At 40.3% G+C, this 6,037-nt stretch overlaps 1 long non-coding RNA gene across 1 annotated transcript; it reads left to right on the top strand.

Annotated features, from left to right (window-relative positions):
- Window positions 1-1,517: 1,517 nt before the first annotated feature.
- LOC135241629 (uncharacterized) lies at window positions 1,518-5,091 on the top strand. The gene is made up of 2 exons (XR_010326058.1): window positions 1,518-2,783; window positions 4,872-5,091. It is a non-coding gene; the product is annotated as an uncharacterized LOC135241629 (long non-coding RNA).
- The last annotated feature ends 946 nt before the right edge of the window (window positions 5,092-6,037 follow it).

The following is a 6,037-nucleotide window of genomic DNA, read 5'->3' as shown; positions in this document are numbered from 1 at the left end:
TTGCATGAAGTCATTGTTTTTGTATTTTTGCATTCTCTCATCCCACAGTCTGTTTTGTTTGCAGAGCGCATATATTATGATTAATACATTTAGCTAAAATTTTAACTATAATTTATTTGCACAAGTGTGCATATATTTACTTCTGTCCTATAAATTATTCCAAATAAATCTTCCAAACAGTTTGTTATTTCTTATGTGAACCATGGTTTTTTTTCTGTGTTACTAAGGTGTTCCTGGACTACGTCACTGAAGGCTTTCTTGACACTTTTCCAGCTCAGAAACAATGACCCGTTTGTCGTGTGGGCGAGAACAAATAACCTTTCAAGAGGTGGCATTAAAAAAGGCAACGTCTGAGTGAAATCTCTTGAAATCTTTACTCTCTAGTTTTGCAAGCCTGTGTATTAATAAAGCTGTGTTTGTGCTTCAGAGGGGAGCCCATATCACAGTTTACATTGGAGTGATGTTTGTGCATGTAGTGAGCTCCATAATGCATAACGTGGGATAAAGACATATTATTTTGATTTGGCTCTGTACTCCACAATTTTAGATTTCTAATCAAACAATTCACATGTGGTTAAATTACACATTCGCAGCTTTTAAGGGTATTTTTTTTGTACATTTTGCTTTCGCCGTGTAGAAATTACATCCGTTTTTGTACATTGTCCCCCTCATTTCAGGGCACAATAATGTTTGGGACAAATAGCTTCACGGGTGTTTTGGATTAGTTAGGTGTGTTCAGTTGCTTCCTTAGTGGAGGTATGAGAGAGCAAGAGCATACGTCATCCAAGCCCTGAGGCAAGCAATGCATCCCCAAACCATCACACTGCCGCCAGCACGTTTGACTGTTGGTGTGATGTTCTTACTGCGAAATACTGTGTTTGCTTTACACCCAACACAACGGGACCCATGCCCTCCAAAAAGTTCTGCTTTTCACTCAGCTGTCCATAGAACATCATCCAAAAAGGCCTGGGGATTTTTATTTGCAAATGTGAGACTAGCATTGACGTTTCTCTTGGTTAGCAGTGGTTTCTGCTTTGCTGCTTTCCCATGAATCTTAATTTTGCCCTGTCTCTTTCTTATTGTGGAGTCATGAACATTGACCTTAGCTGAGGCTAGAGAGGCCTGCAGTTCTTAGGATATTCTTCTGGGATCTCGTGATTTCCTGGATGAGTTGTCGCTGTGCCCTTGGCGATATTATGGCAGGCCGGCCACACCTGGCACAATAAGAATATTGACACTTTGTACCGAAGGCTCCCCATGGGCAGCTGTTGCACATGTTTTCGTGGGAATATTTTGGAAGATTTTCACCTGCAGGACATTTGGAATTCTGCCCGTAATCCCAGGCCCATGCATTAGTTCAAACCTAATTTCAGTAATTGCCTGTATATGTATGCACACCACGTGTAAGCACTCTGTTAGTTTATTACCTTATATACTCTGATGATATATATATATATATATATATATATACACACATACACACACACACAGTATGTGCACCTGCGAAAAAGCCCTTGCTACATGCTGTTAACAAGAAGAAAAGACTCCAGTGGTCCAAGCAGCAGCAACACTGGACTACGACAGATCGGGAAAAAACAGATACACATCCTTTTGGACCTGCAGATCGTAGTTGCCATTTCACTGTAGTCAGGGACACTGATTTCTCTCAAGTTGCATTGAGTTCTTTCTGCAGTTGTGAACTTTTACAACACTTTCTTTTGCTCGACGACACAAGATATTTGTCTTCTGCCCCTTGATCCTCCTGGTCTTCCCCTGTTAACATTACTGCCCATCAGCTGGACCCTTCTGAGTGTGTGCTGAACATGGAACCTGGAAGTCTTAAGCTTCTTTGCAATTTCTTACTGGGAATAAACTTGTCACAATATGTCTTCTTGGCCCTGCACATCGGAGACTAACTCCTCCTTTGCCATATTTCTTGAAAATGTTGTGCCTATTTTACTTGCACTACAGGCTAAAGGTATTAGGCTACCTGTGATTTTAAGAAACTTATGGTAGATAAGATCTCACTCAATTTAATTACCCCTCCATCTCCCTCCCACTCCTCCACCTCCCATTTTGCTAAATGATTGGATTGACTTCCAATAATTTCCTTAATTGTAATTAAAGCAAAAGGAGGCTGTTTCAAGGAAAGTCATGTCTAATATTATTTTAAGTAAAACTCATCTTGTTTTGTGGTTGGTAGAAATTGAAAAAAATAATTTATATACTTTTAATATACTTTGCACATATAAACAGAATTATTCGCTACCGAACGTTTCCTACCTTAAAAAACAAACAAACAAAAAACAAAACAAAAAAAAACACAGGTGGCCTAATGCTTTTGGCATCGGTTGAACATGCACATGGTATGCTCAACCAAAGGCAATGCATTGCATTGATAAATCATGGAATAATGTTGTACTCTTGATCCACTAGGCTCAGTTGAACCGTGTGCTCTTCTGCTATATCCTTTAGGTAGTTTAATGTTTTGTAAATAGGAATTAGCCAATTCATGTGTGGCGCGGTCCGCTAAGGACAGTATTTGTCAAATGAAATAAATCGAACAGTCTTGAAGTGTTAGTGGTGGTGAGTTTGCCACCCCCTACTGGGTGAGCTCTCTCTCTGGAGTGACATGGGTGCGCGGCGCTTACCTTGATGAGCTGATTGCCTCATTGCTTCCTCCTACCACTGGGCCTATATAAACTGTGCTCTGGATAACAAACGGCAACTCTCTGTGAACAACAACAGACTCGGTTGTGGCTTCGTGCGCTACGCCGAGCCTGGTGGGTTTCATTTATTTTTTTGTTTTAATTTGTTAATTCAAACTGAGACTAAACTTATTTAGGCACTTGTTTCCGTTTTATTTGTTTAATTTTTAAGACCGAAAGCTAGGATAATTAGTGGCTATGCGGAAGTCTTGTTTCTTAGTTTCGAAGGATCAGATCTCTTCAAATAAAGCATTTGTTTTAGACTTTTAAGGTTTGTTGTCGTTTGCATTTAAAGGCCTACTTTATTTTAGGTAACTTAGCTTCCCTTTGTGTTTACGCGTAAGTCTAAGAGTAGTACTAAACCTCCGCTTTGTTCTTGTTTATGCTCCGTGGTCGTTCTTTTTAAATTAGCGGCTAACAGTTTGGTAAATATGGCTAATTCCCGGTGCCAAAGTCGCGCGGGGGTTGTCATGAGGCACACGCAGAGGCTTTGTTCCAGTGCGTGTGCGAGGGATATCTAAATGCTAGTCCAGAATGATTTAATCTCCGTACTGACACCCATCTTTATCCAAGTTAAATAATCTTTCTCTTCTTACTATTAAATTAAGTGTTGATTGTCCGGTGTACAAATTAGGTCTGCAGTTTTTTGTTAAGCCGTTCTGAACTGAAATTGAGGGAGTGTGTATGTGCGCGAGTTCTCTAGCCTTTTTTTGGGGTGGGGTGGGGTGGTGGTGGTGGTGAGGAAGTGTGCATCCTTAGCAAGAGGTAAAATTACATTAATACAAATGAGTCAAAATATTTGAAAAACTCCACTGTCTACACCAGGCTTTAATAAACGGCATCTTGTGTGGTTATGTCCATGTGATCTCTTTGGCGGTAGGGGGAAGATGTTGTTTTGAGAGAAGCCTCTTTACCATTACATGTGGCTGCTCAGCTTCAAGTTTGGTTAAAAATAGACTGACTTAATACAGACGTCAGGAAGCCGTCCGGAGTAATGAATGTGTTTATATGTAAAAGTGCGGCTGCGTGCTTTAAAAATAGCAGAAAAAAAGGGACCGTGACCAACAGTACTAAACCAAATTACGCTCAAAAACAGGCCCTCGGGTCACCAGTCGGAGACATTAGACGCAGTTTCCTACATTCCCTGCTGTCACTGCGTGTTAATGATTAAGACCTCGTCTGTTCCGCGGAAAGATTGCTCTGTCTACTCTCTTTACTAAATGGATTTTGCATTTTGAGATGTGATCTGCTTTCTGGTCCAGTCCAGGTCTTTAATGTGCATTCCTTTGTCACATCCTGTCTGGTGTGAATGGTCCCTTCTGTCTGTGAAGAGTGTGTTTTACTGTTGTTCGCAATTTTTTGTACGGGTTCCTTTTGGAAGTTGTGCCCCATTTCAAACAGCTAGTTCTCCAGTTAAGACATTTGACATTTGAACTGAAAATGGCAACATTTTTCGTTTTTGTTTTTAAATAACCATCTCTAACTGAATCAGTGCTGTCTTTGCTGTACATACAATACAAAGACTAATTTGTGGCCAAATAAAAAAAATATGTAAGTTTTTTTTTTTTTTTTTTTTTGAACACACCCACACTGGTTTAAAAATAATTCACGTTCACAATTAAGTTGATGCATTTTAACCGAAATAGAGATACCAGGATGTACAAGAAACAAGATTGGTTATAGAACACAATAAAACATTCTTAAATTTGGCTTTTTATACTTATACATCCTGGAAGCATTTTAATTGGATTAATGTAGGAAGTCCAGGTCAAAGTAATTATTTGGAAATATAGTTAAACAGTTTTCATTGCACTGTTGTTCAGAGGGGTAGAATGAATTTACACACTTCAGCCCAAGCATGGCTACATGGTTTCTGCAAAACTGTACTAAGCCTACACGAGAACTGAAAATGTACAAACCACATTTATCATGGGCTTGGGCTGTTGTAGTGTTGCAAGAGAGAAAAGAGGGATACAGGAGTGGTGGGTGTTGGAAAAATCGTCAGATTTTCAGATGGTCCCTCTTCAAATAAAAGTTCTATTTAAAGTAAAATCAAATCACACCCAGACACTGGTGAACTAAATGAAAACAACAGGCTGTGGAACACGTTAACAGGCAGATGTTTTAATGGGAAGCCGTACAACTGATATTTCTGTGTTCCAGGAAAGGAGAAATCCAGCGTTGGTGAGACTGCGCAAGTAGCCCGGAGAGGACAAGGCAAAGCAACGCTGAAATCCTATCTGGCGTCTGTTCAACAGGGATCAAGAAAGGTAGTGAAATGGAGCGTTTTTCTGATTAAAGGTACGTCAGGCAGCGTAGATCAACTGCCATTCTCTGATATAGCAAGTCTGTCACCATTACAAATGCCTTTTCACACACAAAAGTTTCAAAAAGAAAAATAACAAAAAAGAATTAACATTGATTCAAATTATAATATACAAAAAACACAAAATACATCATTTCTGCTAAATGTTCCAGTTTGTTAGTGATAGTAGCAAGCACAGAATGGAGACGGCAAATTAGATCTAGTCTCCCATGATTTGCCATAATTAATGTATTCATCCTGTATGTGTCTTAATCGTGGTCGTATCTCAAGAATCTACTTGACAGGCATCATCACACTCACAGAACGTTGTATTAAATCTAAGCAAGGCTGTATAGGACAGTTCACGTCAATGACATCATAACATTTACATACAAAAAACGATTTGCCGTCGAATACAAAATCCATTACAAAACATCCCAGAGTTAGTCATTTTAATACATTGCATGTCTGTGACATGATGGAGCTCATTCATAACACCTGCACTGTGATATACAGACACAGTCAGGAAAGACAACTTGTACTTCTTTAACACATCAAATCCTTCATTGATCCTCCCCCCCCCCCCATCACAGCCGGACGTCATTGGCAGGATATTCATTTCATTAGGTTGAAATTTAGGTTGCAGTTTGAGCGCAGTGGCTACGTGCCATATCTCTCCCACGATGGAAAAAAATGTGGAAAACCCGTCACGTAAATGACCTTGAGGCGGAGAGAGCGAGGGTCAGCTGACGTGTGAGCTTGGCGGCCTTGCTTAGGATTAACTGCCCAACCAACCAAAGCCAGAATTAGCATGCGGGCACCTGGGGCACAGGGGAAACAAGCTATTCCAGAGCGTACGTTCACCGCCTTCCTCTGGAACACTGCTCTCAGCAGGACGACTCGTGACAGAGACGTTTCAAGGTCTTATCTGGCACTGCGCAGGCGTTTCTGATCACACAGTGTTATCTTAAATTCATGACAAATTGAAGTGAGTCAATACTGCTTGCGACATTTTCACCTGGAG

The sequence above is a fragment of the Anguilla rostrata genome, chromosome 16 (assembly GCF_018555375.3).
Source record: "Anguilla rostrata isolate EN2019 chromosome 16, ASM1855537v3, whole genome shotgun sequence".
NCBI lineage: Eukaryota > Metazoa > Chordata > Actinopteri > Anguilliformes > Anguillidae > Anguilla > Anguilla rostrata.
Note: the sequence above shows the minus strand (reverse complement) of the source record. Positions and strands in the feature narration are given on the sequence as shown.